The sequence below is a fragment of the Octopus bimaculoides genome, chromosome 1 (assembly GCF_001194135.2).
Source record: "Octopus bimaculoides isolate UCB-OBI-ISO-001 chromosome 1, ASM119413v2, whole genome shotgun sequence".
Taxonomy (NCBI): domain Eukaryota; kingdom Metazoa; phylum Mollusca; class Cephalopoda; order Octopoda; family Octopodidae; genus Octopus; species Octopus bimaculoides.
The window spans coordinates 191,451,726-191,463,757 of NC_068981.1; the positions used below are offsets into that span (position 1 = coordinate 191,451,726).

General features: G+C 34.3%; 1 long non-coding RNA gene across 1 annotated transcript in view; it reads left to right on the forward strand.

The window, feature by feature from the left end:
* Positions 1–12,032, forward strand: part of LOC106884161 (uncharacterized) — a 39,550-nt gene that overhangs the window by 11,893 nt on the left and 15,625 nt on the right. The window contains exon 2 of the long non-coding RNA XR_008265668.1: positions 2,759–2,864. This is a non-coding gene — a long non-coding RNA (uncharacterized LOC106884161). The remainder of the gene's footprint in view (positions 1–2,758; positions 2,865–12,032) is intronic.

The following is a 12,032-nucleotide window of genomic DNA, read 5'->3' on the forward strand; positions in this document are numbered from 1 at the left end:
TATCCAAGTGTTTTTGATGAGCACTTCTGGAGAATGTGACTGTACTCAGTTGGTGCTCTGAGTTTGGTGTTAATGTACTCTTTAAATCTCTGATTTTCCACCAAAATTCATATGGATTCTGTTGATTCATTTCTGTATTTTAGTAAGATATTCTGAAAAGAGCAAAAAGCAACTGAATCATGTTGATCCTTTATTGAAATATTAATTTTAACAAAGCCATTGTGTGTTGAATTACATCAATTGTTTTATTCATCCTTCTCTTTCTCTCTCTCATGCCTTGTCTCCCTTTTCCTGACTATCAGTTTTTTAATTGTTATATTGGATTGTGTTTTACATAAAGGTCATGCTTTGTTTGAATTGTGTTACTCTGCAAATATTTAAGCTCAACATTAAATATCAAATGAAAAGAAAGCGGCTTAGGTCAAAATATGTATGACCTTCCTGCTATTCAAGAACGATTGATTGAGGGCAAAACTGGATAAATTTGACTTGATTAGAAAACATTGAAACAAAGTTTTTCATGCTCATTGCTGCTGAAAATGTTTTTGTGTGATTTGAAGCGAAAGAAAAGTTACAATATAAATGTGAAGTATTTATTATGTTTTGTTTGTTCATTTAGTTTTTTGACTTTTTTCAGTTCATTGGACTACAGCCAATCTGGTTCTTATACTCTCGGTTTCTTTTGATGAACAGCTAATTTATAAGGGCGTTAACAAAGCAACGCCAATTTCCAAGTGGTTGCGGGACAACACAAAGACACACACACACACACACACACACACACACACATAAATTTGTTTATATCTATTGTCATCATTATTTACCATGTGCTTTTCTATGTTTACATGGGTCAGATGGAATTTGTTGAGGCATTCTGCAGCCAGGTCCCCTTCCTGTTGCTAACCCTCGCTTGTTTCCAAGCAAGATGATATTTCCTCAAAGCCAGGCATGTTTTTCACTGCAGACTGGAAATGAATAACTCACTTGTATGAGTGATGCTGTTTACAACCATTATAGACAAAGGTGTGTGTGTGTGTGTAAACACATGCACACACACACACATCTACATGACAGGTTTCTTTCAGTTTTTATCTATGAAATCCACTCACAAGTTTTTAATCAATTTGGGGCCATAGTAGAAGATGCTTACCCAAGGTGCTGCACAGTGGAACTGACTCTCAAATTTATGTGATTAAGAGGAAAGCTTCTTAACCACACACTCACACTTGCACCTATATACATATATATATATATATATATATATATGTGTGTGTGTGTGTGTGTGTGTGTATATAAATCCAAGAAAGTTAGGGGTTGTGAATCCAACCCACTAAGGGATAATATCTATCCAATATACTGCTGGAAAAATACCCAAATATTATTACACTAGTGTTTTTCCTTCGTATTACCAAGTGCAATAAATGGGGGCAGGCAAAAGGATATTTTACCCATGGACAGGCGAGACAACTCACCCCAGATTCCATTCAGGAGTGATGGACTTCCATGTTTTGCTGTTTTTGTGGCTTAATAATATCACATCCCCAAACTGAATTGGAGGCAAATAGACTGCCAGTCACGCTTATTGGCAACCCCACTAGTGCTGATGGCATGAGAAAAGCCCTCAGTACACACTGTAATGTAGTTAGTGTCAGGAAGGGCACCTGGCTGACAGTAGATTTGATGCTGCCATGCATCTCCCTGGATCCTGTCAAACCATTCAGCCCAAGGCAGCATGAGAAATGGACATTAAATGATAGTGATGATGATGATGGTGTATGCGTGTGTGTGCTCACAACAATGTTTATATTCCACATCCATCACTCCTTGAGCAAATAGTAATGATGTGGACATTATGACAAGTCACTTTGTGCCTTTGAAAACCTGTGGAATAAAGAAATTTCTAACTTGAAAAACAGATATGGGTTGGTGACAGTCGGAGCATCTAGCCATAAAATCCTGCTTCAAATAATTCCCTTCCAAAGCCATATTTATCAAGGATAAACAGACTCAAACACATAGAAAAAAGACGGTTTTATATAATTCTACTTTATACATGACAAATTATCATCTTCACAGATTCAGAAGTTAAAAATAATTGAATATTTATATAGCCTACATTACTATAATTAGCTGTATGTAGCACTAAATATTGCACTTTTGTATATATATATATATAGTTTCTGTTATTTTATATATGTTTAGTTGTTTTTTTGCTTGCCTAACATAAGAACTTTTCCATATTATAATGCTTGGTTGTTTTCTGGGTTGTCAAAATATTTTCCATATGATGGTTCTAAGTGGAGACATTTATTTGATTACAGTGGAAAGCGTGTTTTAGATTTTCTAATAATGGGTTTGTCTTCAACACCAATCAGGATATTACCATTAATGTTTAATGTATTTACCCATACAATATAGTTTTTGGTAGTCACTAATTTCCAATGCTTTTTACCCAATAAATTTCCAATATTTAGAGAAATGACTGTTTCCAAATCTTTCTATGCATTAATTATGTTGCCATTATTGTCTTTTGTGTGGGTTCTTTTTTCCAACTAGAAATTCTTGAGCCCATGGCCAGTCCATTGATGGCTCTGTTTGTTCTACTAAAAGGACTCCAAGGTGAAGTTCCAGCATGGCCATTGTCCAATGATTGAAACAAGTAAAAGCTAATTAATCCTACAATGTAAATCATTGACCCATGTAAATCCTGCAGACAGACATAATTATTGCAGTTGATTGTATCTCTCTATTTCTCTAGACTCTAATCTAATTACATGAAGGAGAAGCTCCCCACTGGCCACGATACTGTGAAAATGGAAGCCTTTCTTATTCCTGCTCCATTAACTCAATCGCATGGAGAATATGTAATGTCTTAATTTTTCCTCATTTTTCTCTCTACTTCTGCATTAATAACCTGACCATTTCCAGCTAACAACACTTCTTGTATCTTTAATCTCTTTCCACTTATAACCCTCACATTTTCTGCCTGTTTTATGTTCAAACTGGTCAGATCCATCTTCTTACACCTACCCTATAATGTCATTCTAAAAATAAACAATCACACCATAAAAATCTTGAAGCTATGAGATAATGGAAGATTATTTCAAAACAATTATTTCAAAACAAATTACATTTGACAGAGGAACTGAATGCTAACAGTTAAATGTCTAACTATCCTACTTTGATTTTTTTTCAGTCCCTCCTAGAAATAACAGCAAATCTGCAAATCATACCTTCCCATGCTAAAAAAAAGTGACATGTTGGACAATGTAGTCCTGAGTGTACAAAAAGACAGGATGGTCATGTTTGGAACATCTATGATCATATGTCTAATCTTGAGCTAGACATAAAAACTAACTAATTAGTAAGAATTACCAGTCTTTTGGTAACAAAGTCCCAATAACTTAGTCATTGTAAAACAATATCCTGTCAAAGTTCTTTCCAGCAGACATAGCTAAGTCACAACTCTTCTAATTATAAGTTCTTCATATTCATAGTCTTTACTGTCACAATTGTATTATATGTTTCTTAAGTATTTCTAATGACAACTAAAATGTCCGCATTAATTAAGAAATTTGTAATGGAATGCTATTGTATATGGAGGCTGCACCTCTATAAAATAGCATGTACAGTACATGATCATCCTATTTATGATGTAGGGTCTAAGTCAGCAACAGAATTGGCAATTTAATTAATTGACATTAATCATCTCCACACTCCTCAATTGTGATTAAGATATTTACTTCATAAACATGTGTTTTTGGGTTCAGTCTTATTACACAGCACTTTAGGCAAGTCTTCAACTATACCCCCCCCCCCACCAGGCACATCAAAACCTTGTGATTGGATTTGGTAGATGGATAGTGAAAGAAACCATTGTGGGTGTATGTGTGTGTGAGCATGTTTGTGTCTCCACGTAATTGTTGTAAATAAATGTTAATCTCATGTAATGAGTGTCATGGCTACCAGTCTTCCATGAGAAACCTGTCTGGCCAAAATGTTTTGCTTGTTTTATATTGAAACTGACTAGATCTGGCCTCTCACACCAGCCCTACAATGTCATTCTAAAACTAAGCAAGCACATCATCGAAATCTTTAAACTATAAGATGATGTGTAATCAATTTAAAACAATGTGAATAAATAAACATTGCATTTCACAGATAATCTGAATGCTAAAGGTTAATGTCCATATTCCATGCTAGTAAAAGCATACACTTCCATTTGTATCAGTACACTCCTGCTTCAAAATGGAATGATTAACAAGGCTTTGTAGCTGTAAAAGACCTGTTATGATGTCAAAACTATCCAAATATCTTCCAACATGTTGAAAGGTATCTTAAAAAAAAAAAAATACACATCCTGGCTAAATAAGTTAAGACTTGCTTGTTATAACAATAATTGATAACATCATAGAGTAAGATGTAAACTATTAGTGAAAGCACAGTGGGGTTGTTAAAATGTTTACTTCACAATTATGTCGTCTCAGGATCAATCTCACTGCACAATACCATGGACAGAGGTCTTCTGTAGTTCCATGTTGTCCAATCTTTTGTGAGCTATGTTCCCTCTAAATTTTTTGCAGTAGGTGTGGGGCAGAAATTTACATCATGTGCAAATTTTGACTTTCTTTGCAAAGTATGTGTGCATCTACGCAAATAACCATTGCACAAATTTTTTCAATTAAAAAAAAATTGTATTTCATCTTGCAAATGTTGTATGCACACATTTTTGTACTTTCCCTATTAAAATGTGTACATGTGCAGAACTTATGGGAACACTGCTTGTGAGTGGAACTGTGTGTGTTTGTTACACATATCAACGAGAAAATTGGAAATAAACTGGTGCATCAAATAGTAATACCTTGTGTTGTTTATTCTCACAGCCTTGTCCCTTTCCTCTGTAACATTTGCACAGACATGCCTTTGTCACTCTCTCCATTATAAATGCAGTGAACCAGTGATTAATAAATTAAGAACATGTAACTAACAACAATATTGTTTATAATATTACGTCAAGACAGCTGCACTTTCAATGTTTAGTTCATGTCTTTTCCTCTATTGTAAGTACCATGTAGCCAAATAGTTCACAACCACAAGGTTCTAGGTTCAATCCCATGGCATTTTCGGCAAATGCCATTTTCTATAGCCTCATGTTGATTCATTACTTTCTGAGTGAAATTTAGTTGACAGAAACTGTACAGATTGTAACAACAATTCAAAAAGGACCACCTTGTCACATGCCTCTTGACCCAGGGCAGCACTACCTCCTCCAGGCACTTGATGTAGACCTCCATTTTGAGTGTGAGGCCATGTGGGAAGATGAATGGAGGCATAACGTCGCCATCACTGGTAATCACTCCAAAAACCATGATGTTGACTGGATGTTTGATTTTTATCACTCTCCATACATGTCCTCAGATTGACACCCAAACACTCTGAAATGTTCATTTTGGAGCTTCTGGCACGAATACCAAGCAGTACAGCATATTATTCCCAAATTTCTGACAGAATGAATTGTGTCATGGTGCTATTTTTCTCACAAATGGTGCCCAACTGACCCTATGATACTGTGTAGTCAATAAAATCAAAAACAAACAATGCACATGTGCAAAATTAGAAATATAAAATGGCGTCAATTTATCCATCGCACCCTGTAGGTAATAGAATTTGACAGGATCTGACTGTATGAATTTCTAATGTCAGTTTTGACATGGTTTCTATGGCTGGATACCCTTTCCAATGCCATCCACTTTAATATGTGTATTGCATGCTTTTTTCATGCTGTCAGCTCTAGTAAAGTTTCCAAGTATGGATAAGGCAAAAGAAGAACAGGGAAAAGCCCCTGTGATTAAGTGATGGGAGTATTTGTGATGGTGAGGTGCTTTTATGCCAGTTGTTGAAAGGTTAAAATATGATAGCAGTGTCTTTGCCATAGACTAGATACCTGGTTTACCTATGTTAAATGAAAGCACTTGTGCTAGTGTCATGTAAAAAGCACTTGTGTCTGTGCTATGCAAAACGTATCCATGGTGGTGCCAGGTAAAATGCACCCCATCTACCCTGTTAAGTGGTTGACAATAGGAAGGGCATCAAGCATTGTAAGAACGATGCCAAAACAGACAATGAAACCTGGTGCAACTCTTGGCTTGCTTGTTCTGGTCAAACCATCCAACCCATACCAGTATGGAAAATGGACATTAAATGATGATGGTGGTGGTGGGTGGGAAGAAAACAAAGATGGTTGTGATGGGATTATTTTTATAACAAGAGTTTTCTAATCTACATTATTATTTTCTTAATCTTCTTTTTAATGAGTTTACTGTCTTCTCAAACATCTCTTCATCATTTCATTTCATGTACTTATAGAGCAGTGAGTTTGCAAAGTCATTAGATTGCTGGGAAGAATGTGTTGCAGTATTCCTTGTGACTCTCTATGCTCTGAGTTCAAATCCTACCCAGGTCAGCTTTGGTTTTTATCCTTTTGGGGTTGATAAATAAACTCCACTCAATACTAAGGTCAATTCTTCTTTCTCTCTTGAAGAAATCAGCTGTGTTCTGACCTGGAGAAGGAAGAGTTCTACCAGGCTTAAGAATGACCAAGAGTCACCCTATGTCACAGTGACATTCTCTACAATTCCATCAGGAGTTGAGATCCCAAAGAAAACAAAGGAATGTATTATATACTCTGTTAATATTGGGTTTCTTTTTTCTTTTTTTTCACTTCAGATTTAATCATTTCCAGATATTTCTCTCCCTTTCTACCCCACTCTTTTTTTTCCTTTTTGGCTTTAGTATTGCTTTTCCATTCAGATCTTATCAATTATTCACTGCATATTACTTGTTTTTCTTGTAAATAACGCTCAAATACTTTATACTCCTAAATAACTTAGTTTATCTAATCTTGCTCTCTTGTATAGAGTCATATTTCATATCATGTTTTACTCATCTCTTCTGTTTACTCTGTTATTCCTGGTTCTGCTATAAATAGGATTTAAAAATAGAGTTGTATTTCTAATCTAAAACATCTTTCAATTAAAATACTTCCTCTGTAAGCTTGTGAATGCATAAATTTTAATTAATTTTCTCCAAACTTTGTTTTAGTGTTTAAAAAGCTATTAATCTAAATTTTTGTTACAAATATAATGATCTAAAAATAAAAATAAAACAGTTGTAAAATGGCTTAGTTGCTATAGAGATATTTAAGTACAAGTACAACTGGTGTGTGGATGGTGGGTGGGATACAGGAAATATATACATGAAACATAAAGAGTTCTGTAAGACAAGAATGGAAAATATTTTCTAAGTTATTAATTAGTAGCAACACTGACATATATAGCTTATGAAAAAGTTTTACTAAAATTCTAAGTGAACAGTTAACAAGTGAACATCCGGATACTTTGTTTAACTGAGAAAGTGAATATTAGAAAATGAAGATTGAATTTTAGGAAGTTTACTGCATACGTGTAATAAGAAAGGTCAGTGGAAAGATTCTGTTTAATTTTTTTATAGTTTATAAAAATTTGTAAGTAACAGAATCAAATTAATATAGATATAATTTTATTTTTGTGTGTGTAGCTATGAAGTAGTTTAGCTATAACATTATGCTCCTGCAAACACAGGAAGACATACAGCTTGAGATTTGGAAGCTTAAGTAGGAATTTTAAACTTGATTTTCTTTTTAATCCTTTAGCATTCAGATTACTCTCTCAAGTTTATTTATTCATGTTGTTTTTAATTAATCATAAATTACCTTATAGCTTTAAGATTTCGATGATGTGCTTCTTTATTTTTAGAATAACATTGTAGGGTTATTGTGAGAAGCCAGATCTGGCCAGTTTGAACATAAAACAGGTTGAATACTTGTCTGGATATGGCTAATTTAAATGCTAAAGGGTTAAAGATTAACCCTTTTGATACCAACCTGCCTGACACCAACTGTGGTCTTGTACTACAAACTTTCTGTTTTCAAGTGATCTAGAATTAAAATCTTCCATTAAAACTTCATGTTAATTTATGCTATGAACACCAGCTTAATTTGATTACTGTTTCACTAAATTAATTAAAACAAATTCAGTTTTGATGTATGTTTCAACAGAAATACGGTAATGAAAGACTTTAGTAGTAAATATGTGTCTTTTTTTGTGTTTTCATTCGTTCATTTTATTCATCTGTGTAACTCATTTATTTTTCAAACCAGTGAGCGAGCCACTGTGGGGAAGTTTAACATGCTGGAAATAGCAGCCAACTGCTACTTCATTTCACACCTTGCTGTCTTTGAAAAAGGATGATGTAGTACTAAGTAAAGTGTGTCTGAAATAAAGACTGGATGGGCATGGCTGGAATGCATTTGATCTTAGGTATGCTCAATCAGACCTGATCTAGGAATAAATGATAAGTCTTGGTAATTTTAACTGAAATTTTTTCAATTTTTATAAAAAGAAGTAAAAACAAAACATTTAAAAACATGGCAAAGTTATTTTCTGCTGATTTTTAGAAACAATTTAGGGAAAAGGTGATTAGTACTGGCAGACTTCTATAGAATTAACTAACACGAAATGGCCTAGAACAAAGGGATCACCTTTTCTTTAGGGCACACAAAATTTTACCAATTTTTTACAGGAATTCACATCAAGCCCTTGAAAATAAAAGATAGGTCTAATAACAATTTCCTACTCAGTCCTTTATTTTGTCTTCTCTTATTTTTCATTGCTTTCTTTCTTTTGCCATTTATTTATCATGTTCTATTCAGTAGTCCTCTTTTGATCCTCTCTTCCTATTTCTTAGCATCTTTCTTATCTACACCAACATCCACTGTTGGCCTCTTTCTTTTTTCTTGCTTTCTCCTTCCGTTGAAGCAACGCTATGCTACTGCAGTATATGTATAACTTTCCTATAACATAACACACACACACACACACTCACACACACATGCTACTGTTCTTGCTGGCGTTTCATGAATAGCCTTTACTACTTCTTCAGTTCTGTTTAATTCGCCATCTCTTCTGCAATTACTGCTTGACTACAATAAGGTTTGATTGTTCTTTATCCTGTATCAGCAGTTTCTATTTTAGTTACATAGTTTGCTTAAGAAAATAAACAAAAATATCTTATATCTTAAAACGTTTTCAAGGAAAAGGTTGACGATAGTGTTCAAGTTTTAGCTTGCTCCTTTTGTAAAACTGACGAAAGCAAGCAAGCCAAAACTTCAAAGTCACTGTCAAAAATATATCAATCCTTCAGTTTAATGTTAATTGTTTTTATACATTTAACTTCAGATAAAAACAAGTATTAATAAAATATTTTATATTAATCTACATTTGATCCAAGGAATTTGTATATAATATAATAATCACCATTTCAAAAATCATTTAAAGTAAACTAAAAGGCTCTTTCTGCTAGATATAACAGTCAAAATCTCTGTAAGTCATCATCTTAAAAAAAATAAATAAATAAGAATGATCTTTTAGATAATGTAGTCATAGATACATTGTGTCTGAAAAGAAAAGGGAATGGCTGGTCATGGCAGGAAGACTTTCGATCAGAGTTTTGATCATCGATCAGAATCAACTTAAACTTCAACAATCACCACCACTATTGAATTTATCATTATAATCTGAGGAATTCTTTATAAATGTGAGGAATTAATGTGTGAGACATCATTATTTTTTTTGTAGGAATTATGGTGGTGTTCTAGCAGAATCATTAGCATGCTGGGCAAAATGCTTAGCAGCATTTCTTCTAGCTTGAAATGCCACTGAAGTTGACTTTGTCTTTCATCGTCTTTGGGGGTCGGTAAAATAAGTATCAGTTGAGCAGTGATGTCAATGTAATCAGCTTGCCCCTCCTCTCAAAATTCCTGGCCTTATTCCAAAATTAGAAAGAATGATTTCTTGTAGGAATTATGTAAAGGAAAGATAACTGAATATTAATTGCTGGCAAGAACACAGTATTTTGTTTCGCAACCATAATATACTACCAAATATGTTAAAAGTTTAAAAATCAATATTGTGCCTTATCTTGTGTTAGCAGTGCAATATTCTCACTTTTAAGTTTGTCTTAATTGTCGCAACTTGCAGTGTTGGCTCTGAATTCTATAGGAAATAAGCTTAAAAGCTAGATCACTGAATATCTTTGTGTCTTTTTTCTGAAGAACTACCAACTAAATTTCACATCTTTTTATTTTATAAATCCTGTGGTATAAACTTTTACTTCATTATACAAGACTTAAGTCTTTGCATTTAACCCTTTTGATAACAACCTACCCAAGACTGCGTCTTGTTCTGTGATACGAATTTCCTGTTATAAATTGACATGGAATTCTAATGGAAGGTTTTCATTTACACCACTTCAAAACAGGGACTTTATATCACAGAGCCAGTGGTAGTCTTGAGTGGTTGGTTTCAAAAGGGTTACCAAAGAAATTTATGTTTTCTCCATTTTCATTACTCTTAGTATTTTTTCCTTTGGGCAAGAAAATTCTAATTCAATTTCATTGCATCTTCTTTCATTTCCATATTATCTTACAGTTAGCTCAGGTTTTTAAGAAATTCATCTTGTTTCTACACTCACTATGGTATTTTTAGTACTGACACCAACATATATCTTATATGTTTAAACAAATAATTTAAATCATGTAATCTGGCTAGAAGAAATTTTGAAATTGTATTGAATTAACTGATGGCAGTATTATTTAGACAAACGTAGCAAACTGACAAAATCGTCAGTACATTGGACAAAATGCTTAGCAACATTTCATTTTGTCTTTACGTTTAGAGTTCAAACTCTGCCAAGGTCAACTTTGCCTTTCGTCCTTTCAGGTTCGGTAAAATAAGTACCGGTGTAATTGACTTATCCCCTCCCCCAAAATTTTTGACCTTATACCAAAATTTGAAATTATTATTTAGACAAAGCTGAAATGTATTGAGAAGTTTTGTGGCCTTTTTTCCTTTTGTTACACAGTGTATTAACTCTTTCATTATTGTATTTCCTTTGAGATGCTCTGTGTTTCTTTCAATTAATTTTAAATGTAACAAAGAATTTAGTAAAATAACTTAGTTATCATTAAGCTAGTGTTAGGAACATGAATTGTGACTAAGGTTTGGTGGAAGATTTTAATTCAAAACTTATGAAAACAAGACATTTGTACTACAGAGCCAGAGGCAGTTTTAGCTGGGTTGGTATTGAAAGAGTTAATGTTTTTGGATTAAAATGTGTAAACCTAGTCATCAAGTTGACTGGGCGAACAAAAAAATGCTTTGTAGAAACCAGATACATTGTTGGCTTTGTTTTTGTTTTTTTCTGCAAGTGGTGTTTACTATTATGTTATAATGACTAACTCGAGTGCTGACTGCATGTGTGTGTTGCTGCACGTGCATATTGTGTGTGTATATATATCATCATAAACAGCATCTCAGCATCCACTTTTTCATGTTTACATGGGTCAGACGAAGTTTGTTGAGGCAGATTTTCTACAGCTGAATGCCCTTCCTATCACCAGCCTTCACCTGTTTCCAAGTAAGATATAGGTTCTCATGACCAGGCATATTTTTATTGGAGGCTGGAAACAGAACACCACTTTCATGAGGATGATACATCTTTATAATTATCATGCGATGTCAAGACAAGGTGGCAGCACACACACAAATCTGTATGAGTGTATATATGACAGGGCTATAGAAGACATTTACTCAAGGCCCCACATAATGGGACTGAAACTGGATGATTATATATATATAGACGTAGGAGTGGCTGTGTGGTATATATAGGCGCAGGAGTGGCTGTGTCGTAAGTAGCTTGCTTACCAACCACATGATTCTGGGTTCATTCCCACTGCATGGCACCTTGGGCAAGTGTCTTCTACTATAGTCTCGAGCCAACCAAAGATGCTGGTGTGTTTACGTCCTCGTAACTTAGCGGTTCAGCAAAAAGAGACTGATAGAATAAGTACTAGGCTTACAAAGAATAAGTCCTGGGGTCGATTTTCTCGACTAAAGGTGGTGCTCCAGCATGGCCGCAGTCAAATGACTGAAACA